We start from the raw sequence: 25,687 nt of genomic DNA, 5'->3' as shown, positions 1-25,687 counted from the left end.
AAGTAATAAATGGCAGCATTCATGGATCTACTTCCAAAACGTCACAGAGAAATTCTTCCTTTGTCCTGCTATGGTGTTGATGATCCTTATTTTTTAAGAGGCCAATGAAATTCATCAGGATCTTGCCGGAGAGGAAATCTTTTAATTTAATTTATGGACACAGCATGGTCACAGGCCTTTATGGCCCATGAGCCCGCAATCCCTCAATACACCAATTAACCTATAAACCATGTACATTTTGGAGGGGGGGAGGAAGCAGAACACCTGCAGGAACCCACATGGGGAGAACATACAAACTCTTTTTAGGTAGCACTGGTTTTGAACCTGGGTGATTGACGCTGACATAGCGTTGTGCCTAAGCTAAACGTTCTGGTTATGAAAAGAGACTGGATAATCTGGATTTGATTTCCTTGGTTGGGGAGGAAATTGAGGAGGTTCACAAATTATGAGGGGCCTTGATTGGGGAGATAGTAAGTCAGAAACTTGTATTTTTCTGTAGCAGAGGTGATGAGATAGGTTAAAGAGTAAGATATCTTAAAGGGAAATTACTATAAGGCCAGATGACATAGGAGCTGAAATAAGCCATTTAGCCCATCGAGTCTGCCCGCCATTCAAACAGGAGCCGATCTACTATCCCAATTCAAACCCACTGCCTGTCCTTCTCCCCATAAACTTTGATGCCCTGGCTAAACAAGAACCTGTCAATCTCTGCCTTAAATACACCCAATGACCTGGCCTCCACAATCATCTGTGGCAACAAATTCCACAGAATTAGCAACAATGGATAAAAAAAAATTCCTCTGCATATCTGATTCAAATGGACGTCCTTCAATTCTGAAGTTGCACCCACTTTTCCTCAACCCTCCCACCATGGAAAACAACCTTCCTACCTTTACTCTGTCCATGCCTTTCAACATTCAAAATGATTCAATGAGATCCTATGTAATTCTCCTAAAGTCCAAAGAGTACAGACCAAATGCTCCTCATATGATAACCCTTTCATTCCTGGAACCATCCTCTGAACCACCTCCAATTTCTGTACATCCTTTCTTCAATGAGGAGCCCAAAACTGCTCACAATACTCCGTGAGGTCTCACCAGGGCCTTATAAGGTCTCGCCATCACATACTGACACTTGTATTCTATTTCTCCTCAAATGAATGCCGGCATTACATTTGCCATATTCACTACCAACTCAAGGTCGCATTGCATCTGGCCATTAAAAAAAATAATCTGTCCCATTCATTTATTTTTTTCTACCTACCAATGTGCATGACCGCGCTCAATCCATTTTCAGTGGATAGCAGGTGGGCTCTGAAATGGATTGTCTGAGTGGATAAGGAGAAGATGAGATGCTCTCACAATATTTAAGAAACATTTCTAAAGAATCATTTAGATGACCACTTAAATCTTCAAGGATGTGGGCCAAGTGTTGGAAAATAACATCAGCATAGACAGGGTTTGCAGTAGGGCCTACTTCTGTACTGTGTGAATCAATGACTTTGCAATATATATTTAACATTAAAATATTAAGTAGTATATTGGACTGAATAATATTTATAATGAGGCGGCCCACAATTGCGGAGATCGGGCTGGAACATCGCGCGGCAGCAGATGTGGACAGAGATCGTTAAAGAGACTCCCAGGGCAACGAACAAGCAGGGGGAGAAGCTGGGCCAGTATCAGACCAACAGCCCTAAAATGGCGTTGGCCAAGCTGCCCAGCTAACTCATCAGAAACGGGCTGGAGAAGAAGGGCATTCATATGCATGGACTTTCCCGCCCACTGTTGTTATTCATACGGATGACTCAGTCAATCAGCAAAAACGGCGGGAACTTGAACAGTATAAAAGCAGCCTTTCCAGCCCTAAAAGGAGTGAGCTTAACCTTCCTCTGTGTGTGTGTGTGTGTGTGTGTGTGTGTGTGTGTGTGTGTGTGTGTGTGTGTGTGTGTGTGTGTGTGTGTGTGTGTGTGTGTGTGTGTGTGTGTGTGAGAGTGAAGTGAGAGAGAGATCAGGAGGAGGTTCAGTTCCAGACTGGGGCATCACAGCAAAGTCCACCCGGTACTACCATATGGTCAGCACCCTGGATCCACAGACTGCAGACAGGGTGGCTAACTTTATCCACAGGCCACCATCGAAAGGCACTTACACTACCTTCAAAGAGCTATTAACCAAGACATTCGGACTCTCGTGGCGAGAGCTAGGAGCGTATTTGCTCCATCTGGATGGGCTTGGAGACAGATCCCCGTCAACACTCATCAACGAGATGCTGGCCCTCCTGGGAGATGAGCAGCCCGGCATCATGTTCAAACAGATGCCTGAAGACATCCAACTTTTCCTGGAGGATGTGGATTTCACTGACCCCCAGAAAGTCGCAGCATGGGCAGACATTCTGTGGAAACAGAAACAGAAGTGCTTGGCTACCGTAGGGCTCATAAAGAAGTCTCGCAATCAGACCAGAGCAGTCCAAAGGAAGGAACAGCAGACCAGAGGCAGGTGTGAGTCCAGTGAGAGATAGTGTTTCTACCACCGTAGAGGGGGCACCAAAGCCCGCCAATGCTAATCCCCCTGCGGGTTCCAGGGAAACGACAGCTGGCCACCAAGAGAGCCTTCTGTACATCTGGGGCCGCCTGTCCAGCAGACGTTTCTTGTTGGATACAGGAGCAGAGGTCAGTGTGATACCCCTGACAGGGTTGGACACTAGGCGCAGGCTAACGCAACCTACGTTGAGGACTGCCAACAACAGCAGTAAACTAACCTATGGCACTCGTAGGGCTGAGCTGCAATTCGGGGGCAGTCACTTCTCGTGGGAGTTCACGTTAGCCGCAGTTGAATCCTCCGAGTGGATTTCCTGTGAGCTCACAGCCTCCTAATGGACCTTAAGGGTAAGCGACTCGTCCTCACTGATACCTACCTGACGATCGCACTGAGGGGCGCTAGGTTTCCGGAAATGCAGCTGAACTCTGTACACAGCTTGGATGATGAGTTCTCCAAGGTTCTAGAGGGATTCCCATCAATCCTTTCCCTCAGTTCAAAGCAGTGATGCTTTGGCACGGCGTCAGACATCACATCTTGACCAAGGGCTCACCTCTCCACGCAAGGGTGAGATGACTTCCCCCGGAGAAGTTCCAACTGGCCAAGGAGGAGTTCTGCAAGCTCGAGTAGTTGGGTGTTATTCGACGGTCAGAGAGCCCTTGGGCTTCGCCTTTGCACATGGTGCCTAAAGCATCTGTGGCGACTATCACTGGCTCAACGAAGTCACCACCCTGGGCCACACATCCAGGATTTTGCGGCAAACCTGCACGGGGCACAATATTCTCAAAAGTGGACCTCATTTGAGGATATCACCAGATCGCAGTGCATCCTGATGACACCCTTATGACAGCCATCATCACTCTATTTGGGTTGTTTGAGTTCCTGAGGATGTCATGCAGGCTCAAAACTGCGGCACAGACATTCCAGCAACTGATGGATGAAGTGGGCTGAGACCTGGGTGGCACTTTCATCTACCTCGACTATATCCTTTTGGCAAGTAGAACCTGACAGGAACACCTTCAGCACCTCCAAAATCTCTGTAGTCAACTCCAGGAGTTTGACCTCACCATCAACCTGGCCAAATGCCAGTTTGGCCTGAACACCATCAACTTCCTGGGCTACACCACTGCCCAACAAGGTAGAGGCCATCCGCAGCTTCCTGAAGCTCAGTACAACCGAAGGTCTGCAGGAGTTTGTGGGGATGATAAACTTTTATCGCAGGTTTATCCCAACAGCTGCCCAAGTGATGCACTCTCTGTTCATCCTGATGTTCGGCAAGGAGAAAGACCTGACCTGGGATGACGAATCTGCACGTGCGTTTGTGAAACCAAAGAAGCCCTGGCCAAAGCTGCACTCCTGACCCACCCCAGACCAGATGCAGTACAGGACCGCTGTCACAGGTCTTCGGCTTCAGGATGTTCCAATCAGCACAGGTACTACCACCCTCCTGTGCGACGTGGCCACCAGGCAGGTTCAACCTATTGTCCCAATGGCATAGAGACGATGAGTTTTTGACTCCATCCACGGACAGGCACACCTTCAAGATGGACATTGGAGCTACCTTCAAGATGGACATTGGTGGTAAACCAAAGGTCTTCACTACAGATAGACTCACGCCTGCCCACATAGACCCAGCACAACCCATGGAGACACCAATACCTCGACGCAGAAGACTTTGGGGACAATACCTACAGACACTATAGACTGTAACGCCGGTTCTGGGGGGAGGGGGGGGAGGGTCATTTGACAGTCCGCAATTGTGGAGATTGGGCCGGCATTTTGCACAGCAGCAGACGTGGATAGAGATCACTAAAGCAACTCCCAGGACAACGAACTGGCGGGGGGGGAGAAGCTGGGCCAGCATCAGACCAACAGCCCTAAAATGGCATTGGTCAAGCTGCCCAGCTAACTCATCAGAACCAGGCTGTGGAAGAAGGGCATTCATATGTATGGATGTTCCCGTCTGCTTTTGTTATTCATATGGATGACTCAAATCAGCAAAAACGGCAGGAACTTGAACAGTATAAAAGCAGCCTTTCCAGCCCTAATAAAGGAGTGAGCTTAACCTGGCACATTGTGTATGTGTGTGTTTCTTTGTAGTGGTCGGCCTCAACATTTTAATTTTTGAGGCAGTAATTCTTTAAACTATAATGCTTTTTTATAAATCTTTCCATTTCCCCAGATTATCTCTATGTTTTGCATTTCTTTGAATTTCATGGGGCTTGAAGTGATATGGTGGTGAATTCTCAGGTGATTCCATGGCAGAAATTTGACAAATGATTGTTCAGATGACCTGAAGTTTTGATGAATATTATGGGCACGGAAATGAGATCTGAAGGATTCAAGCACAAAATAAGCTCACTGAAATATCGAATAGCCTCTCGTCCAGGTACTTGCACTTGTGAGCTGGAACAAGGGTGGTATAAATGTCGATTGTGGCAAGATTTACAAGATGGGAAATTTTAAAAAATTACAGAGGAAGCATCTACAAGCAGCAGGTCACAATGAATCGGTATCACCAAGTACATAGGGCAGATCAATTAACAAGCCCTCATTGTGAAAAAATTACAAGATGCAATATAACATCCAAGAAACTGAAATTCTCTTACTACAATGTCATGTATTTCTGAACAAATTCTACCTTAAGAAAGGCCAACCTGTTGCAAATTTTGTAGAAGTTCACCATTTCACCAGTTACATTCTCATTTCTCCAGCAAAACTTGCTAACAGCATTCCTCAAATTTGTGAAAACCTGCAGGAAATGGCTGGGGGTGGGGGGTGAGACAGATGGCAGAAAGGGAGGAGGGACCCATGTGACTTATTGGTCCATGTAAGCCTCCAAAGCAAACAAGCTTCTGCTTATAAGTGGACTTGTTCTACAGGGTGGATAATGTGTTACATGTCTAACAGCTTTGAGTATTCTTTAAATTTGGGATAGTGTGGTTACAATTGCCTTTTGGACTATTATGCATGTTGATCAATGAATTACTTTTGTACCAGACTTGCTACAGTTCAAATCTGATTGGTACAACGCTTGAATCGAGTGGCTCTCAATCTTTTACGTCTCTTTAAGTATTCCCTATGCCACTGGTTCTCAACCCATTTCTTTCCACTCACATACCACTTTAAGTAATCCCTATGTCATCGGTGCTCTGCGATTAGTAAGGGATTGCTTAAGGTGGTATGTGAGTGGGAAGGAAAGGTTGGGAATCTCTGCTCTAGACCCAATTGTTACTGAAATATTTTGCTTGAGAAAAATAGTCATTGGCCCATGTCCTTTGGAGTTATGAAACCATGCACATGACAAGTGAATGAGGTACGATTAAAACAGTGGTTTTCAAACTTTTTCTTTCCATCCTCATACCATCTTAAGCAATCCCTTACTAATCACAGAGCACCAATGGCATAGGATTATTTAAAGTGAGGAGAAAAAGGTTGAGAACCACCGCCCTATGCCATAGGCATTCTGTGATTAGTAAGAAATTGCTTAAGGTGGTATGTACGTGAAACTGTCTTTAACGAAATGGTATCCTTTCTCCATTTCTTGGATTGGTCATATTAATTCTATTAAGATGAACATTCTACCTAAATGTTTGTACCTCTTTCAGTGTATACCAATTTTTATTCCTAAATTGTTTTTTGATTCACTAGATTCATTTATATTGTTTTACATATAGTAAGGTAAATGCCCCTGTTTAAATAAAGTTCATCTTCAAAAATGGTGATTTGGCACTTCCTAATTTCAGATTCTATTATTGGGCAGTCAATATTCGTAACTTTATATTCTTCTTACAATTTCATAATCGAATTGACTGTACTGCATATGTAGAAATGGAATTAAATGCCATCAAAAATATTTCAATCTTGGCACTTTTTGGGTCCTCTCCTTTTCCTTCTTTATATAAATGTACTGACAATCCAGTTGTTAAACAAAAATATTTTAAAAATAAAAAGAAACTTCCTTTTGTCTTTCTCTGACTGGATGGGATGCCAGACAATTTCTGCTCACTGCAAATGTTTTCTGCCTTACAAACAAATGATACAGTCAGGATATGCATTTTTCTCATGTTCCATTAAGTGACAGAGTACACATAAAAGTTTTTGGGAGATAAATTGGGAAAGGTTCGTTAGAGCAGGTCACATGCAAACACCTTAAAATGGATCTTATTTGAAATACTAGAGACATAGTGGCTTCTCACACATTTTTGCAAGAGCTTTGAAGAGTGCTCCAGAGATGTCACAAATGGATTATTGTTTACCAAGGCAATAGATGAAACAGGAGGCTGGAGCTGCTATTGTCTGCAGGAGAGTTTTGCTATTGTAAGAGGGGCATGTGGTTTTGCAAGCAGAGAGAGTCAAACAAGCATTGTCTCAGTCTCAGTGTGAGAGACAGAGAGAGAGAGAGAGAGAGAGAGAGAGAAGCAGAGATCATTGTTAGCCAGCAGAAGTTGTTGGAACTGAAACAGGACAAGCTGGCAAGCTTTTGGATGATAGCTGTAATGATTATAATATTTTGGGAGAATTTGGTAAAATTTAGAGTAGGTTACATACATACATATTTAAGAGATCTTATTTGAAAGACTGAAGAGTTCACATGGCAAGATCTCTGGAAAATGTTATGCACATTTCACAAGTAGGTGCTAATGAAAATTGCTCATACACTGCATGACCATTGTCTTGCTGGAGTCAAGCTGACTACAAGTATCCTGTCTGCAAAGTGCTCATAGAAAGGTCACTCCTGGGTTTTAATTATACTTAAGGTAACAATTTGAGCAGAAGGAAGAACTCCTGTTGTTTGCTGGAGAAGGTGGGGGTTTTATAAGTCACATAAGTTGCATGCTTTTTACTGGAGTCTCAGTTGGAGAAAGAAAGAGGTCACAAGCTCTCTCAGGCAGTGTGTGTGGGACACTGAATGGTGCAATCCAGGAAGAACTAATGAAAAGTTCCAAAGCAGTAAATGACTGGAAGAGCTATCTGACTGATGTTTCTCTTGGAATAAGAGGAACAGAGTGGAGCTTTGTGGTGGCCTAGAGGAAGAAGTTACCATCTGGAAAACCCTGATGGGGTAAGTTTCATCAGCAAGACATTGAAATGACTAATGGTTGTGGAAATCCTGGAACAACAAATATCTCTCTGCAAACCATCAAAGCCTGGTGAACTTTATGCATGTTAAACTCTGTGCACAGTATCAGAATTGCCTGCATCCAGAGAACTTGGAAGAAGAAGAAATGTGATTGAACTGTGAACCAAAGAACTTTTCTTAAATTTACACACACATTACATACACATGCGCTTAGAATTAGAAGGGGGCTAATTTGGGTAGAGTATAGTTAAGTATAAGTATAGAGTTAAGTTCAAGTTTGATTCTATTTTCATGTTTAAAGTTGATTAAAATTAACTTTTGTTTTAAAAATCATTTGTCTTGGTGAATGTCTATTGCTGCTGGGTTTTGGGGTCCTTTGGGCTCGTAACGCAGCCTGGTCAAAGTCCTTGTGGTTCATGCAAGAGGAGAGGCTGTCTAATGTTTCACTTGGAATAAGAGAAACAAAACAGAACTCTGTGGTGACCTGAAAGAAAGAGGTTATCAGCTGGAGAACCCTGAGGGGGCAAGTTTTGTCAGCAAGACACTGAGGTGACTGATGGAAGTACATCAGTTGTGGATGCCCAGGAGCAACACATCTCTCTCTGAAAACCGACAAGAACCTTCCTGAGCAGTAACCATTTACTTTTCAAGCACCAAAGCCTGGTGAACTTTATACATGTTAAATTCTGTGCACAGTATAAGAATTGCCTGCAACCAGTGAACTTGGAGGAATGAGAAGTGAGATTGGACTGTGAACCAAAGAGCTTTTTTGAACTTACACACACATTACACGCACGTGTGCTTAGAATTGGAAGTTAGGTAAAGTAAGTTAATAGTGATCACTTAAAGTGTAATTCTGTTTTTATGTTTAAAGATAATTAAAATCAACTTTTGTTTAAGTAACCATTTGTTTTGGTGAATATCTATTGCTGTTGGGTTTTGGGGTCCTCTGGGCTTGGAACACTTAGAACCCCTGAGTATAGAAATTCAATTTTCCCTGTAATCTCAGATAAGTTTCAAAGGAAATTCATTGCCAACCGCAATCCAGGGGTGTACAAACAAATCTATTGGCATGTAGCAGAAACCTGAACTCTGCTCCACAGGCACAGAAGCCAAACTTGTGAGCCTTCTTTGTTTTATCTCAAACGGGGCCCAGCCCAGCATCTCCTAGCCTGTGCAGTGCTGCACACAGAATTGGCTTTCTGCACAACTACATTGAACTGAAACTCACTCGCAAATGTACCTTGTCCATCAGATCATTATGGTGGAGAGGATACAGTCACCCATCTCTTTGCAGAATGTAGATTTGCTGATAGTGAGTGAAGAAGGATGCAAGGGTTCCTGTCACGGATCATTCCCAGCAGCAGTAGGACAGAAGACTCTCTAAGGGCTGTTCCAGTGAACTCACACAGAGTCAGACATCTAGAACTGCTGGAAGACCATCAACTCAATGAAAGATGCATTTTGGTCAGCATACAAGAGATGTCAATGTTGGAATGCTGGCAAATGGCACATTCCAGGCTGCTGGAGCACGTGCAGAGGGATGCAATGAGGCTGATTTTTGCTTATGGTCTTATGGCCACAGTGTTGACAATAGTGTAAATAGAAATTAATGTATAAATGTACTATGATTAATCTAAGTGAGGGAAGAGACTTTGATTGGTTGTCTGTTTGTAAATAAATTATTTTGGATAAAATCTACTTTTAGTTAAAAAAAATTCTTGGTAATTTTCTCCAAACACAGTCCCCATTCCATCTACACCCACAATTGGGCAGCCCAATCATTACCCTAAACTTTTAAGGTCTGATTCTTTTCTCCCCCTTGTCCAGACTTCCAACTGAAGCCCTGACTCACTCCCAACAACTCTCTGCACCTCTTCTCTTTCTGTCTCACTCCATCCCATTGGTCATCCCAAATTTCAGCAGGTAGTGGTCAAATGGCCCTTCAGCCGCATGAGGTTCATGCCTGTTGAGCACAGTGCCCTCAGAACTGGAATTCAACACAATTCTGAAGCAGAAGTAAAACACAAAAGTCTGCAGACACTGTGATTGTAGTAAATAAACATAATGCTGGCGAAATTCTCAACAGGTCAGTGTACTTTATATAGCAAAAGTCAAGATACACAAGCAGTGGTTCCGGCTTGAGCTCTTCATCAGCAAACCTCGATGAAGGGCTCAAGTCCGAAACATTGGTTATCTATCTTTATCTTTGCTATACACTATTTGACCTGCTGAGTTTCTCAAGCATTATGTTTTTTTACACTATTTGACCTGCTGAGTTTCTCAAGCATTATGTTTTTTTTTAAACAACAGCCTTTCAAACAAAATGCATTCATGGCCCGCATTTATTATGTTTCTCGTTGTGGACAACTTTCTGGACACTGCTTTTTCTAGTTCGATGAAAATTTCCAGCAATATTGTGCAGGAAATCAAATCAGATTTTGAAAAATTAGCCATTCCTGCAGTTCAATGTGGGTATTTACATTTTAAGCATTTTTCAGGCTAGATGCATGAATGTTTGATAAATGCTTTGCACTTGACCTCAGTTGTGATAGGATAATGAAAGCTTCAGGAAGAGGCAAGATAACATGACAAAATTACTTATATGCCAATCTGCCTGAAGTTCCATTTGTATGAGAGGATTATGCTATCCTCTGATTAATGGAAGATTTATACTTTAGAGGGTGCATTTTATATAGTGTTTCTGTCAGGTTTATGGGGATGCATTGGATGAGATTCTTGATTGAGTCCTGGATTTTACTCTTGAATGGTTACCAGATGACAGTATATCTACTTAGCTGATGATAATCAGACTTTAGTCAATCATTTACATGAAATGTAAATCACAAACACATGAGAAACTAACGGTAGAATATGAATGTTTGGATACTGAGCTGTAGATAAGAATACATATTCACACTGGACTGTGTGCCTACTGCCCGTGGGAGACTTATCTCCACTGTGTACCACGTTCAGATCATAGAATTTCAGTACTTTCCAATCCTGTCTCTTCTCACTAATTTTTTTCCTTCCTTTGTTTTTCCTTTGGCTTTGACTTCCCTTGACAGTCACAATGTGTCATTTTTTCATTCAGTTTTTTAATTCTTTTTTGGCATTTACACGTCCTGCACCTTACTTATTTATTACAGAAACTCCAGCCATTGCTGCTCTGCCGTCCTCCCCAGATAAATTTGGCCAAAGCATATTTATTATTGATCATCCTTCAGTTCGAAGAAGACACGTTGTTGTGCAGTTCATCTGTGGACACGAAGGTGACTTTGCAGTCCCAGTCTGGGAGTGCAGAGTCTAACACAACGGGGGCACTGGAAGACTGTTTTTGTAATTACTGTGGCTGTTGCTTTACGGTTGCTGATCACGATTTTCCATCAGTTTTTGGCAATGCCTGTCTTCAGAACTAGTGTATGCTTCATGGCACAGGACTCACCAATGGGATCTGTCAGCAGCTGCAGTTTCCAGTTCTCTTGGGGGGACGCCACAGTAGAGTAGGGTTTCCTTCACAGCATCTTTATAGCACTTGCATGGATGACTTTGAGGTCTCCTTCTGGTCTTCAGTTTACTATAGACCAGCTGGCAAGGCATACAGTGGTCATCCATTCTGATGATGTGTCCCACCCACTGCATCTGGGCTCTGATGATCAGGAACTCAATGCTGGTGGACTTGCCTTGACCTAAGACCTCCAAGTTGGAGACATGATGCCAAAGATGAAGTGGAGGGCTTGCATGTGGAATTTCTCCAGTTGTTTGATGTGGTCGGTACAGAGTCCAGACCCAACATCCATATAGGAAAGAAGGGATGACCACAGTTCTGTAGACTTTCAGCTTTATGGAGATGAGGATGTTGCGTTGATTGAGCACTTGGGTAAGCGGCCTCCCCATAGCATGGCTGGCCTTACTGATCCTGGAGTCAATTTATTTGACCATCACTCAAGAGGGTGCTTCCTGAGTATTTTTTTTAAACTTTATTTAAGATTTTATAACATGAATAACATATAGGATTACATTTAAAAAAATTAAGAATAAAATAATAAAATTACAATACAGTATCAGTAATCTAAATAAACTATACCCTCCCCAATAATTATTACACATTAATAACCCAACTCAAATTAGTCCAACCCCCCCTTTCCCCCCACAAAATAAAGAGTGAAGAATTAACAAAGTTAATAATATATGTGAGAAAAAAACCCACTTACAAAAAAAAACAAAAACATAACCGATTAAAATACTAACAAAAAGAAAAGTAATTAATACTAAGATATCAGACTTAAAAAACATATTTAAATCAAACTTAAATGCATATATTTAACAAACGGAGTTTAGATGAAACATATTTAACTCAAACTTAATATAAAAAATTAGTAAAGTTAGTAACATTATCTATCAAAAATTCTTAAACAATAATCAATTCTTAAAAAAAATTGTAGCATGAAAAAAAAGATGAAAAGAAAACTTTCTCTATAGAGATAAACCTTCACCAAATATCAACTAACTTCACATCTATCATCATATTAGTCACATAAACCACCATCTTAAAACAAAATTCAAACCTCATTAAGCATTGTACAATTCAATTTTAGTACTCTTCCACCATTTTTCCCTTTTACTCTTGAATAGTTATCCAATAAAAGTTCCAATACCACATTTAAATATACCCAATCATTACGTTAAAATTCAGATATCCATATAATAAAAACACATCTACAACAAAATCTATATCTTCATCAAATGGAGCATAAACCACAAACAAAATTCAAGCCTCATTAAGAATTGTACAATTCAATTTATAACTTTCACCATTATTCCCTTCATTCTATAACTAAAATAGCAAAATAATATATACCAGAATTACCACTCCTTTCATCTTAAAGTTAAAGAAAAAGTAAAAAAAAAACTTATCCATCCCATTCACATTTAAATTTCAGATATTCCTTATCTACTGAATAAACTTTACAAAAAAAACACATCAATTTTTAGTTTTTTAAACAATCAAATACTTTCTTATGCTTTTTTTAAAATATTTAAACTAAAAAAAACCTTCACTCTTTAATCTAATAATACAAAAAAAAGGGAAAAAAAACGGGTAGGAGGTCAAAAATACCCCCTCCCGTCGAAACTGCGCAATGCGGTAACTCCCAAAAAAATATGGGTGTGAGATAACTCACACGTAGCAGATGACTTTCAGGAAATAGTGCCTATCCAGTTCTCTCCCCCAACTCTCACTTCATCTTAAACTAACATCATCATTATTTAATATCCCTTTTTTTAAAAAAAACATTAGAAAAAAAAAAGGACAACTCTTCTTTTAATCAGCTCCAACTGCCGAGTCACCATTACAACCATTCCTTCTTGGAGCACGGCTTTTTTCTTCCATCTCTTGTCTCCTTGGAGATCGCGGCGGACTATGTCTCTGTTGAAACTGAATAATTGGCAGCTCTTGAGCAAATGCTATAGCTTCCTTTGAAGAATCAAAGAACTTTGGTTGGTAACCATCTTGAAAAACCTTCAAAACAGCTGGATATCTAAAGGTTGCCTTGTAACCTTTCTCCCACAACAACTCTTTAGCAGGATTGAATTCCCGTCGTTGGAACATAACTTCTTGACTCAAATCCGCATAGAAGAAAACTCGATTATTTTGAATCATCAAGGGTGATTTTCTCTGTTGTGCATTTCTAATAGCCACTCGTAAAATTATTTCTCTGTCATAATAATTCAAGCAACGAACCAAAACAGGTCTTGGACTTTGACCTGAAATAGGTCTTCTACGCAAGGCTCTGTGAGCACGTTCCAGTATTATACCTTCCGGGAAATGTTCTTGACTCAGCACCTGCAGAATCCATTCAGTAAAAAATTTTCTTGGGTCTGGTTCCTCCATACCTTCCGGCAAACCAATAATCTTTATATTGTTCCGTCTGGATTGGTTTTCCAAATAATCAATCTTTTTCACCAAATTTTTATTTTGAGTTTGTAAGTCTTCGACCATTTTGGTCACATCAAAAACTTGATCCCGTATTTCGTCTATACCTTCTTCACACGAATTAAATTTATCTCTCAATTCAAGCTTAAAAGCTCCAAACTCAGCCATCTGTTGAGAATGTATTTTCACCAGAGTATTAAACCTAGTACCAAGTTCAGTCATAATCTTGGATAATCCCTGCATTGTATAAGATAATTTAGATTCAAGATTCACAAAAATCTTTTCAATTGGAAGAGATTTTGGCTCAACAGATTCGTGCTTCTTCTGCATAACCAAAGGATCTTCTGTTCCTTCCTTCATTCTGGTTGTCTTCCTTGTAGTATGATTGCGTGTGGAAACCCCAGCCACAGCCTCTCCAGCAGTGACTGGAGGACTCTGGGGGTTTTCCCCAGTCCATAATGTATTAAGTTCTCCCAGTACATCAAGTTGTATAGGTTCTTCTATCTCAAGAGGTGCAGTTTGCAGCGCCACTCTACAGTTGACAAATGCCTTTGAGTAACTCTTTGTTCTAAAGGCTGTATGGCGCCCTCTTTAGGGGGCTTTACCGATGTAACATAAAGCTCTACATCCGAACACTGTACCTCTCTCCTGGGATTCATTTCACGCTGAGTCCCGGTGTCTTTCCTGCAGGTAGGCTCCAAAACTTGAACTTTTGGAAAATGTAATTTTTTGATGATCTGTTGTTGTTTTGTTTTGCTTTTTTTCACCAATTGTACCATCATAAGTTAAAATAACAGCACTGAAATAATCTAAACTTTTAAAGAATTTTAACGGGCATTTCTAGACAAAACAATAAGATAGAGTCAGGAGAGGACTGGAAGGCACGTCTGATCCTTACGCCATCTTGCCACGCCCCCGCTCCCTGAGTATTTGAAGCTGTTTACATTTGTCAGCTGGGTGCCGTTAACAGTGATTTTTGGTTCTATGGTGTTGGTGTTTGCCACGGACTGATGGAGTACTTCAGTCTTGTTCAGATTGATGATCAAGCCAAAGAGCGTAGCAGCATCTGAGAATTTGTTTACCATTAACTGTAGAATATTATCTTTGTGCGCCAAGAGCACACAGTCATCAGCAAAAAGTGTTTCTTGAATGACTATGTAGAGACACTTTGTCTGTGTGTTCAAACAGCGGAGGTCAAAGAGAGATCCATCTAGTTGGGACCTGATGTACACTCCCTCCTCCAGACCTTGGACAGCACATGACAACAAGCAAGTGAAGAACAGATTGAACAAGACTGGGGATAGTAGACAGCCCTGCTTCACCCCATTAGAAATGGGAAAATGCAGCTGATGTATCACCACTGTTGAGGACCTGTCCTGTCATTCCATCAAGGAGCAGCTGAATCATCTTTGCAAATTTCCTTGGGCATCTGTAAGGACTCAGCAAATCTTACGTCCACTGTACTCCGTTCTGGCCAAAAGCTGCACTGCGCCTCCAGGAGATTCCTTCCCAAATCAGTGACAACTTTGTTCAGGAGGATGTAGGCAAAAATCTTGCCTGCGATGGACAGCAGTGAGATTCCCCTGTAGTTTCCACAGTTTGATTTGCTTCTTTTATTTTTGTAAAGAGCCACAATGAGGGCATCATGAGAGTAGTCATGCATCTCCTCTGTGATCCAGATGTCTTCCAGGATGTCTTGGAATGCCTGTAGTGCATTTGGGCTTGGAGCTTTGTAGATCTCAGCAGGAACACCAGCCTGCCCTGTTGCTTGATTTGAAATAATCTGCAAGATTGCTTTATTGATCTCATCCAGGACTGGTTGCTGAGGGATGTCCTGTAAGACATCATGTGGACGGCCTATTGAGTAGCTTGGAAAAGTGTTCAGCCCAGAGGTTTTTCAGTCCTTCCTGGTCTTTGATCAGGCTCAACCACTCAGATGACAGCAAGGTGGAGCATCCTGATTTAGAAGGGCCATAAACTGACTTTATGGTGCTGAAAATCTCTCTGGTGGCATGAACGTCTGCCCAGCGCTCCACCTGCTCAGCCTTTCTCTGCCATCACTCGTCCCTCATTTCTTGCAGTTCTGCCTGCAGATGTTTAAACTTGTCTTTTGTTGAGACAGAGGATGGGACATTTTGTCACTTGTTCTTGGCCCCTAAGGGCTGCTGAAATGGTCTCGTGGTTTTCATCAAACCAATCTTGATCCATTGGGTTTTTATTCTGAGTATAATGGTTGCAGTGGTGTGACAACATCTTTGAACTGCCTCCACTTCTCGAAACAGGTTCCCACAAGCGGTGGAATTGCTGGAGAGTTTTCATTAAAGTACATCTTGAAAACGTTGGACTTGACCTGGATCTTACAGTCTGCCGACATTGAATGACACTCTGACAGCCTTTGATTGTTTATGATGCAAAGGTGCTACATGCAGGTTGAGGACTGACCGAGCCAGCCCGTGATTTGTTTAACACCTCTCATGGGCCAGGGTGATGGTGATGTCTTGAAAGTCATGCTGGCGTACTATGACATAGTCAATAGGTGCCAGTGTTTGGACCTAGGATGCATTCAAGTTGTTTTGTACTTGTTTGCAAGGCTGAACATCGTGTTAGTGATCCACAGGTTGTGCTTGGCCCACTTACTCAGAAGCAGCAGGCCATTACAGTTTGGCTTTCCAACTCCATGTCTCCCAAAGACTCCGTCCCAGTTGTTGCTATCTATCCCCACCCTAGCATTGAAATTGCCAAAGATAAAAAGTTGTCTGAAGAGTCTGGTCCAGGTCCTTGTAGAAACATTCCTCATCTTCATCTGAACTCACGAGAGTTGCTACATAGACACTGACAATGGTGAAATGCCGGGACAATGAAAGGAAAGTGAAACTTCATGATACATTCATTGATCCCAGTGGGAAGGGTAGGGGTGTTCTTAAGTAGAGCAATTTTGATTGCAAAACCTACTCTGTGGATCCTGTTGTCTGTCTGTGGCTTTTCTTTCCAAAATAATGTATATCCACTTGTTGCTTCCTGTAATGAACCCATATCTGCAAGCCTGGTCTCACTGAGTGCAGCGATGTCAATGTGATCATGCCGAAGTTCAGCCACTATGAGTGCTGTTCATCTTTCAGGCCTTGCCACCTTGTCTCTATCCTGCAAGATGCAGACATTCCAGGCTCCAAAATAAGTTTCTTTGATTTATTTTTCTTGTATGTCACCTGCTAAAGGGATGATCTGTCAGCTGCAGTTAGCTAGACAGATGCTGTTGTGGGGCAGGCAATGTTTGGGGTACCTTTTCTAACCCCCTACCTCATGTGAAGCTGGGAAGTGCTGTCCTAAAAAGGACTGCCCAGTCACTCTGGATGTGCCAGAGATCTCTGCCGTCCCGGGAACAGAGAAGAATGATCACTGGTCCAAAGGGTGCCCACATGCTTGGTTTGTGATTACAACTGCCAATGGTCATCTCCACCTGTTGCTTCGCCACTCCCCCATCATCACAGGACTTGATGACTTGAGATAACTGAGATGAATCGCACAACAGAAACCTGTGCGTGATGGAGTTTTAAGTGGAAAAGCTGTGGCATGGGGGCGATCCCACTCTCTCAGCAGAAGAGATCTTGACCCAGTGGCACAGACAACCCGTTATGGCTGAAGACCCCTCTTGTTGCATGGGATGACGAGGACGTCTAAATGTCTTGTCATGCTCTTAGTGTTCCACCATACCTGCTGGGCCTGCCTTTTTGATCCCTGAACCAGTTATTGGTCTCTTCCGCTCAAATCATCAGATCCAATCTTCACACGCTGGGGTAGACAAATCCCCTTCCTCACCGAGAGTCAAAAGTCTGACAGCTACCCTCACCTGATTTAGCTCGCCTGCCGAGATGGTTTACTGTGGTGTGGTCGATGCGCACGCAACAGCTACTTGGAGCCGCAGGTGAGAGTTGAGTATCAGATGGGGACAAAAGTTGGACGAGCTGCCTGAAAAGAACATGACAGCCCCCCCCCCCATCCACCAGAGGTGATACCCCTCCCTAGACTCCCCATATATCCCAGCATCATAGTGCAAACATTCATATTATAACCATCTTTCAACATTAGTATAAAAATATAAAAATAATAGTGCATGAAAAGTAAGGCAGTGTCTTTGGTTTTGTTGATTATTCAGGAATCTGATGGCAATGGGGAAGAAGCTGTCCTTGTGCTGGTGGATGCTCGTCTTTAGACTCCTGTACCTTTTCCCCAATGGAAGCAGAGTGAAGATAGCATAGCCTGGGTGGTGGGGGTTTTTGAGGATGGAGGCTGATTTTTTAAGACACTGCCTCATGTAGATGCCCTCAATGGAGTGGTCCAGTGCCTGTGATGTCACAGGCTGAGTTAACACCCCACTAGAGTTTATTCTTATCCTGAGAGTTGGCACCTCCATACCAGACAGTGATGCAACCAGCCAGAATGCTCTCCACGGTACACCTGTAGAAGTTTTCAGTGATATACCAATCTTCTCAGAAACCTCACAAAGTATAGCCACAGGCAAGCCTTCTTGGTGATTGAATCAACATGGAGGCTCCAGGACAGATCCTCAGAGATGTTGATACCCAGGAATTTGAAGTTCCTGACCTCCACTACTGGAGCCCTCAATAAGTACTAGCCCTCATCGAGGGCTCAGTTCCCCTCCTCTCCCTGCTCCTCTGAGCAACTTTCTCTCCCTGCCTCCCCGAGCAGCCCCCATCCCCTATCCCCTGAGCCGTCCCCTCTCCACTACCCTGAGCTGGTCTCTCTTCCTGCCCTCCTGAGCTGCTCTCTCTCCCCACTGCCCTGAGCCCCCCCCCCCCCCCCCACCACTGTAATGCCCCACTTTCCATGCTCACAGAGCAATCCATGTCTACTGGCTCTCCCCACTTCCCACCCTCCCCGCTCACATGAGCACCCCTTTTCTCCACTCACACTTCTTCCCGTTCCCTTGAGCCACTCAAAAAGGAGCAAAGCCAGATGCCCATGTGTGGGACATGGCAATGTTTTCATTCGGCTCCGGTTGTGAGAAAAACTCATTAAGCACAAAGCAAATTGTGTTCACTCAGAAATGGGATTTACCTCACATTCTCATAGTTCAAATCACATTTCAGGGTGTAGATAACTTAAAAGCAGGAGATCTAAATCAAAGGCAGAAGTTGAGAGGAATACGCTATAACTTCTGCTGAGAAAGGTTCAGGATGCTGTATTCCACAAATTTACTTATGTCTGCAGTTTTGCAACAAAAATAATTGTTACAGATTATTTTTAAAACTCCTGAACTGTTTGAAGAATAATTTAAAAGCAACCAAGATTAAATAACAGTTTGCAGTACTCCAAACGCCTGTCTGAAATATTTATATCCAACAAGGGATAATTTTATCACTCCTGCTAAGTAGTTTGTTCTACTGGTGTAAGATTGATTGCACAACTCTTTGAGATGATGTCTTGCTATTGACATCAATAACTATGTCACCCAATATCAAAATGCTTTCAAACAACAAACCAAATCAAGTTTCCCACTGATTGAGCTGCTGTCTGTTTTGGGGTTAGTTATTATGTTTTCATTGTGACTCATTTCTCTCCTTTTTGACTTTTATGGGTTTTTTTATTGTGTCATTTTAATGACTAACTCATGATCTTTGGAGTTTTTCCAGATTTGATGACGCCTTCCCAGACCTGAAATGCATTATCGTGGGGTATTTTTGGAAGGAATACGGTTGATCTAATTTTTAAGTTTCTCCATGGATTGGTTTTTGATAAATTATCACCAGTTACGTTCATGCATTGTACATTACATACTTCAAGCAGAGATAATCGAAAACTTCAATGACATAATTTCAGTATTTATTTCCTTTATGGTAGCATCAGTGTGGCCTGCTGTTCAACCACTGACACACCATCCGGCCCAAACATGGTAAAAGGTTGCCCATCCCTGTCTTATGTTTGAATCTGTATAGGTTCCCTGACTTCACTGCTTCTTTGTCTCTCTTCCCTAGACTCTTTGTCAATTTCTTGAATAAATACCAATGCAAGACAACCATGCAAGATCTCATCCCATTTCTTCAAGCTCCATACAGAGCCGACCATTCTGATATTTGAGAGGACCAATCTTTGGTCTTCTCATCAGTTTCCTCCAGATTCTGCACTCACCCAACAAACTCGGGGACAATTCATACAGCCCAACAATCCTCCGACTCTGAATGTCTTGGGGATGCAGCTTCACCAAGCCAAATGTCGCTCACGATGCCGCAGTTCTCGTATCTGTAGAAACAAAGAAATCAATCACATTCGACAACAAATTTTTCAAAAGATTTTCTTCCTGAAAAAAAAAAGAATTATGATAGACAACATTGAGCTGAAAACAAAGATAATTTCAGATTTTCTGTATGATGTGGTTGCATCACTGCCTGGTTCTAATGTGGGAACGCTCAGGACAAGAATAAATTCCAGAGGGTTGTTAACTCTGCCTGCGACATCACAGGCACCAGACTTCCCTCCATCGAGGACATCAAAATAAGCCAAAGTCTCAAACAAACCAGCTTGAAACCTCAAAGTCCACCACCACTCAGATCCTCTTCACTCTGCTACCATCATGGAAAAGGTACAGGAGCCTAAAGATGAGCACTCAGTGGCACAAGGACAGCTTCTTCCCCGCTGCCATTAGATTCCTGAATAATCAATGAACCAAAGACACTGCCTTACTTTTCGTGCACTATTATTTTTTTAATTTTTTATATGTAATGTTGTAAGATGGTTAAAATGTGAACGTCGTAAGATGGTTATAATGTGAACGTGGTAAGATGGTTACAATGTGAAAGTCGTAAGATGGTTACAATGTGAACATCATAAGATGGTTACAATGTGAATGTTGTAAGATGGTTATAATATGAACGTGGTAAGATGGTCATAATGTGAACGTGGTAAGATGGTTATAATGTGAACGTGGTAAGATGGTTATAATATGAACGTGGTAAGATGGTCATAATGTGAACGTGATAAGATGGTCATAATGTGAACGTGGTAAGATGGTTATAATGTGAATGTGGTAAGATGGTTATAATGTGAACGTCGTAAAATGGTTATAATATGAACGTTTGTACTATGACACTGCTCCAAAACACCAAGTTTCATGACTTGTTCATGACAATAAATTCTGATTCTTGAGTTGTAGAAACATTAAATTGATTTTTATTGAATTTAGAATGTTTAAGCGCATTTTATGCTGATATATTGCATTAGTTCAACTAAGTAGGTGAGTTGGAATCAAATCTTGTTTCAAATACCAATAATTTTCAACCCTAAAGATTTACTTGACTTGTTCAATTAATGGAACAGAATAATGAGGGAAAATAGTGAAGTACCCATTTAGCACCACCATGTAAAGATCAATTTCTCTTCCCATAAATGTCACCCAACCAAATCCAAATCAAGTGTTTGCATTGATCAAGCCAATCAGAAAAATCACACATTAATCTTTCCTCTTCGAACCACTTGAAAATGTATAAAACTTTGAATGAAATTGCATTGGGAATTTCTGATTTATCTTTGATGAAATTAGTACATTGTGAATCATGTGAGAAGTTCTGAATTGTTCATTGAAAATCCTAAACGATATGACGTCTAAACACTGTTCACACCATTCTCCCATTTCTGTCAGCTGTAAAATTAGAATCTTTATGTCAATAACAGTCTTCATGATTGTGCTGAACATCTGAGGGAATACCATAAGACTATACTAAAAAGGCAAATCTTGTAAAATATAAAAGATTTCACACTGGGCTCCAATTTAAACCTCTAAAGTATTTGCAATAAAACTGTTCAATGCTGATTTACAGCGGCATCTCTCCAAAAGTTAATTAAAGTCGGACTTCAATTGGTCCTAACCAATAGGTAGTCTGTTCATAGAGCTGGACAAACAAATTACTGATGGAAGTGTTTTTTTTTCCTTTTACCCTTTCTTCCGACTGTATTGCACATTTTACTGTCGCCCACAAAGTGTGATAGCAATTATGGAGATGCAAGAAGCTGCAGACACCAAAATCTGGAGCAAAATCAAAAAAGGAAGGTCACAATGTCGACTCTCCCTCTGTGTCCACAGATGTTGCTGAGCCATTATGTTCTTCAAGCACTTGTTTATGTCCATATTACAGTATATGCAGTCTCTCGTGTATCCATTTTATTATTCTACTGCACAATCTCTTCAAGGCATGTCCACTATGAAGACTATTTCCTCTTCATTTTGATGGGACTAGGGGAAGTCTTTCTCACATCGATCACCCATGTGGTTAATCCTGTTCTTTAGCGCTGTCTTAAAAATGTCTTGACCCCAAAGATCAGACGCTATTTAACACCAGGTCATAAAACAGAAATGCCATGTTATACAAAATTACCTTTAGTCTGCACATTAGGCAGACAAAGATTCGGCATCAGCTTTGGTATCGCCCAGCACCCCCAACAGTCAGAGAAAGAGAAGCAAACAAAAGACCCCCCCCCCCATCCCAGAGTCAACGAGTGTCTGTGGGTTTGCTTGCATGCTCCCGCAGCCTCTGCAGCTGCACAGGACTCCATTTCTGTTCAAGCCATCAGCAACCAGAGCCCTGATCCAAATCTCCAACATGATGAGGAAGCCTTCATTGAACAGGGTCCTTTGGGGGGCCTTAGCCTCAACATCTGCTCAAATCCTGGTTCCAATACCTTGTTCTCGTGAGCCATCCGCCAGCATGCCTCAGCCTTTGTGGGTTCCTTGTCCACAAGTCACCAACAGCTTGCTGCCTGCGTGTGCCCATCTTAATGGGATGGGGGTTGGGGAGTTCTCCCATTACTGGTTCCCTGCCCCTGTCCACTGCTCCCATCTGCAATCCCTCATCCACTGCCATCTTGGGCTCACATCCTGCAATCACAGGATTTAAAAGAAAACACAATCAGCTTCTTTGACAAGGTCATTTAAAGCCTGTGCGGAGCCAGTGGGATTTGATCTGGATAGTAGGACCCCATGGAGAAATGCTGTGTTTCTGGTCCTCTCTCTACTTGGGTCTGCACAAGAAGCAGCGCTGCTGTAACAGCAGTGCCACCATTTTATTTTACTTAGTATCCACTTTTCTCCATCCATCTGTCTCCTCCAATGCTGCCTGACCTATTGAGTTGTAACAGCAGTTTGTTCTTAAATTGTACCTGTTTTACTGTGGTAAACCATTGTTATGTAGAATTGTCTGGTCAGACACACCTATTGGCCGGTTGTACCTGTGTCTCTTATCTACTCTTAGTTTCCAGTTTTTAAAAACTTTTGCTTTTATTCTATCCACATTCTTCTGTTTGACTTTATCCACAACTATTTACTTTAAAGCCCTGTCCTAATTATGCAATTTGCCAAGATCCAGGCCCCATCATGGTTCAGGTGGAGCTCATCCCCTTTGAACAGTTCCTACTTTCCCCAATACTGGTGTCAATATCACGTGAATTGGAATCTACCTCTCCCCCAACCAATCCTTGAGCCACAATCTTAACTTTCTAACCTTCCGGACCCTGTGCTAGTTTGCAAAGGATCTAGAGGATGGATGGAGAATCCTGAGAGATGGGGTATGCATGCAGTGAGGAGATGGGGTCTGCACATTGAGATTGGAAAACTGGATACCAAAGAACAGATGGGAATATGGGCAGCGGAGTCAGAGACTGAGAAGGTATAATAACATTGGGTGGATGGGAAGAGGAGGGAAAGAAACACTCAAATATTAAGCAGTGTAAGGTCACACAATAAGGAGATTCTCTCCCTTTCTTGCATAAGGAGGACATTTCCACCAGGTGCAACACAATCACTCCACCAGTCACCTTTCCTTTCCTCTTTAAGCTTTCCACTTTTTCCATGACTCCCTGGCACATTTGTACCTCTTTATCCAATCCCTCCCATCATTAGGCACCTTTCCCTGCAGGCACTGGAGATACCCTGCCTGTCTCTACACCTTCTCCACCAGCCCCACTGAGGGACCTGAACCAGCCCTTCCAGGTGAGGCAGAGATTCGCATACACCTCATCCAACATCGGGTCTTGTATTCTGTGGTCTCAGCGCGGCTTTGATCATGCTGCCACGGCCAAATCTCATTGCTGAACACCTGCGCTATGTCCGCAGTGCCCTACAAAAGGTAGTGGATGCAGCACAGGACATCACAGGCAAAACCCTCCCCACTATTGAGAACATCTAGAGGGAACATTGCTGTCAGAGAGCAGCAGCAATCATCAAGGATCCACACAACTCAGGACATGCTCTGTTCTCGCTGCTGCCATCAGGGAAGGGTATCGGCGCCACAAGACTCGCACCACCAGGTTCAGGAACAGCTGCTCCCCCTCCACCATCAGACTCCTCAACAACGAACTCAGTCAGGACTCACTTAAGGACTCTTACTTGACCACTTTATTGATTTTTTTTGTTCTCCCTGTATTGTATAGTTTGCTTACATTCATTATGCTTAAATTACATGTTAACACAGTGTACAGTTTTTTTTTGGTTCTACCGATTAATGGTAATTCTGCCTTCCCTGCAGGGAAAAGGAATCATAAGGTTGTATGTGATGTCATGTATGTAGTCTGACAATAAATCTGAAATTTGAATGACCACCGAGTGTTCGCAGTTGCAAGGCATTTTCATTCCCCTCCCCAAACCCACACCAATGTACCTATCCTCAGCCTCCTCCACTGCCAGGGTGAGGCTACATGCAAATGAGAAAAACAGCAGGTCATATTCTAACTGGGGAGTTTACAACTCTATGGTGTCAATGGTGAATTTTCCAATTTCAGGTAATCTGAGCCTGGGAATTGTCTTTCCCAATTCACATAAGTCCTTCATTCTAATCCCCACCTTGCTGATAGCCAATTTCTTTCACCTACCCCATTTGGCATCATCTGCCCATCACCCTCCTACTGGTTCCCAATCCTCACTCCCTACTGTTCTCATCTATCCACTATACCTGCCTTGTCATGTTCACTCATTTTCCTCTCTTATTTGATTCCATAATCTGCAGCCTTGTGCTGCCTCCACTTCTGATCTCCCAGCCTCCATCTCCACCCTTCCCTCCCCCCACCCTCGGCTCCCATTTTCCAATCATTCCCCCCTCACCTTGATCCACCTATCACTTGCCAGCACCTGCTTCACTCCACCCCTGCACGCCTTTACACATCCTACTGCAGGACCACAACTTGAAAAACCGACCATCTTTTCTCCCTCCAGAAACCCATTGGTTCCTCCAGCAGTTTGAGCTTCACTCTAGGTTTCAAGCAATTTGCATCAAATTACTTGGTTTAATTAAATTTTTACTTCCATGTATTTGCTCTTAAGTGTTTGTGATGGTGTTTCAAACTACTTAGATTGTGATCAAGAATAGGTTTGATGGGTTCAAATCGAATCAAGGCTGGATAAGTGTTACCAACAAACAGTGGGCTTTAATTATGCACAGGGGAATTCACAAAAGAACACACACTCATACAGACCTATGGTGATACACCACTAGCCTACTGCAGGGGGTGATCTCTGTACCTGCAGGAAGACCACCGGAGGAAAGACCACACCTGGCTGGCTGTTAATTGGACAACCTGAATAGCACTTTCTCCACACGGTCGGCTGTCAATCAACTGCCCGGGATATAATCCTGAGCCGGCCCCTCCCGAGCCAGTCACTCAGGAGTCACCTGTCCAGCTACCATTGTAGCAGAGACTTTCAACTAAAGAAAGCCTGTTGTACAGTCTTTCTCGAATTTGGTGTCTACTTACTGCTGCAGCACTGCGTCAAAATTTATTTAGTTAAAAATTTAGACCTGGTATGGAAAAGGTCCTAATCATCGGAAGCCTAGAGATCGACCCTCGCCACCCGGAGGCCCAAGCATACTTCGAAATCTGGAGGCACGCGGTCGAGGCAGTCATCCAGGCACACTCCGACGAGGTAAACACGGATTAGAAGAAACTCGTGGTGCTCTGCAAAAAGTTGGGTCTCTTTGCCTTCCAGGCCCTCAAAGGCTGCACAGAGTACCCGGAAGCAATGGCTACCCTGGAGGCCATATACAAGCCCCCAATGAACATGTTCTAAGCCAGATACCTCCTGAGTATTCGGGCCCAGCAGCCAGGTGAGACAGCCGAGGCCTACATGCGTGAGCT

This window comes from Narcine bancroftii, chromosome 2 (genome assembly GCF_036971445.1).
Source record: "Narcine bancroftii isolate sNarBan1 chromosome 2, sNarBan1.hap1, whole genome shotgun sequence".
NCBI lineage: Eukaryota > Metazoa > Chordata > Chondrichthyes > Torpediniformes > Narcinidae > Narcine > Narcine bancroftii.
The sequence above is the reverse complement of the archived record's forward strand: the minus strand, read 5'-3'. Positions refer to the sequence as shown.